The sequence below is a fragment of the Anopheles nili genome, assembly GCF_943737925.1.
Source record: "Anopheles nili chromosome X unlocalized genomic scaffold, idAnoNiliSN_F5_01 X_unloc_26, whole genome shotgun sequence".
NCBI classification, from domain to species: Eukaryota; Metazoa; Arthropoda; class Insecta; order Diptera; family Culicidae; genus Anopheles; species Anopheles nili.
The window spans coordinates 92,501-95,000 of record NW_026525485.1 but is presented as its reverse complement, the minus strand read 5'-3'; positions in this window follow the sequence as shown (position 1 = coordinate 95,000).

Below are 2,500 nucleotides of genomic sequence, written 5' to 3'. Positions count from 1 at the left end.
CCCTTCCGTAGAGCAAAATCCTGAAGGTCGGGGTTGCGCATAAGTAGACCCCCTTCCGTAGAGCAAAATCCTGAAGGTCGGGGTCGCGCAAGGGTCGACATGGGTCGAGGTGGACTATCATGCGAAACCACTTTTTTTGGTCCCTACGGTGCCCCTAGATGATGAAAAGTACAATCCGAGGTTGATTACGAACACTTTTGTGCACCCCCTTCCGTAGAGCAAAATCCTGAAGGTCGGGGTCGCGCAAGGGTCGACATGGGTCGAGGTGGACTATCATGCGAAACCACTTTTTTCGGTCCCTACGGTGCCCCTAGATGATGAAAAGTACAATCCGAGGTTGATTACGAACACTTTTGTGCACCCCCTTCCGTAGAGCAGAATCCTGAAGGTCGGGGTCGCACAAGTGTGCACCCCCTTCCGTAGAGCAAAATCCTGAAGGTCGGGGTCGCGCAAGGGTCGACATGGGTCGAGGTGGACTATCATGCGAAACCACTTTTTTCGGTCCCTACGGTGCCCCTAGATGATGAAAAGTACAATCCGAGGTTGATTACGAACACTTTTGTGCACCCCCTTCCGTAGAGCAAAATCCTGAAGGTCGGGGTCGCGCAATGGTAGACCCCTTCCGTAGAGCAAAATCCTGAAGGTCGGGGTCGCGCAAGGGTCGACATGGGTCGAGGTGGACTATCATGCGAAACCACTTTTTTCGGTCCCTACGGTGCCCCTAGATGATGAAAAGTACAATCCGAGGTTGATTACGAACACTTTTGTGCACCCCCTTCCGTAGAGCAAAATCCTGAAGGTCGGGGTCGCGCAAGGGTCGACATGGGTCGAGGTGGACTATCATGCGAAACCACTTTTTTCGGTCCCTACGGTGCCCCTAGATGATGAAAAGTACAATCCGAGGTTGATTACGAACACTTTTGTGCACCCCCTTCCGTAGAGCAAAATCCTGAAGGTCGGGGTTGCGCACAAGCAGACCCCCTTCCGTAGAGCAAAATCCTGAAGGTCGGGGTCGCGCAAGGGTCGACATGGGTCGAGGTGGACTATCATGCGAAACCACTTTTTTCGGTCCCTACGGTGCCCCTAGATGATGAAAAGTACAATCCGAGGTTGATTACGAACACTTTTGTGCACCCCCAAAAATGGCCAAAATCCTGAAGGTCGGGTTCTCGGGGCGGTCGAGGCCCTCGGACGTGCACGAAAAACCGGTACCCACGCCGAGCTTCAGAATTTGGTCTCCAGAGACTAAGTCCCAACCGAAACTGGCAACCCACAAAAGTATACCAAGGAGTGGTCGGATCGAGTTACAGTGTTCGAGAGTATTGACGAGGATGGTTATACGCAACTTTTTGCTAAAGGTGTCCAAGACCGTCAGACCCTTACTTACGGAGATATAAGACACGTGCGTGGTTGCTCGTGCCGAGCTTCAGAAATGTTGCTCCAGAGACTAAGTCCCAGAAAACCTTCGGACCCCAAAAACTCCCAGAAGGAGTCGTCGGATCGTTTCGCGATGTTCTAGTGAAATGTTCAGCTCGACGAAATGCAACTTTTACCTAAAGGGGTCCAAGACCGTCAGACGCTTAGGTACGGAGATACGGGCATGGGTCGGTTTTCCCCATACAAAATACCCCATGGAAAACTGCAAAACCCCAAAACAGGTCGAAGGAGTGGTCGGATCGTTTCGTGATGTTCTAGTGAAATGTTCCATTCGATAGGGCGCAACTTTTTGCTAAAGGTGTCCAAGACCGTCAGACCCTTACTTACGGAGATATAAGACACGTGCGTGGTTGCCCGTGCCGAGCTTCAGAAATGTTGCTCCAGAGACTAAGTCCCAGAAAACCTTCGGACCCCAAAAACTCCCAGAAGGAGTCGTCGGATCGTTTCGCGATGTTCTAATGAAATGTTCAGCTCGACGGAATGCAACTTTTACCTAAAGGGGTCCAAGACCGTCAGATGCTTAGGTACGGAGATACGGGCATGGGTCGGTTTTCCCCATACAAAATACCCCATGGAAAACTGCAAAACCCCAAAACAGGTCGAAGGAGTGGTCGGATCGTTTCGTGGTGTTCTAGTGAAATGTTCCATTCGATAGGGCGCAACTTTTTGCTAAAGGTGTCCAAGACCGTCAGACACTTACTTACGGAGATATAAGACACGTGCGTGGTTGCCCGTGCCGAGCTTCAGAAATGTTGCTCCAGAGACTAAGTCCCAGAAAACCTTCGGACCCCAAAAACTCCCAGAAGGAGGCGTCGGATCGTTTCGCGATGTTCTAGTGAAATGTTCAGCTCGACGAAATGCAACTTTTACCTAAAGGAGTCCAAGACCGTCAGACGCTTAGGTACGGAGATACGGGCATGGGTCGGTTTTCCCCATACAAAATACCCCATGGAAAACTGCAAAACCCCAAAACAGGTCGAAGGAGTGGTCGGATCGTTTCGTGGTGTTCTAGTGAAATGTTCCATTCGAGAGGGCGCAACTTTTTGCTTAAGGTGTCCAAGAC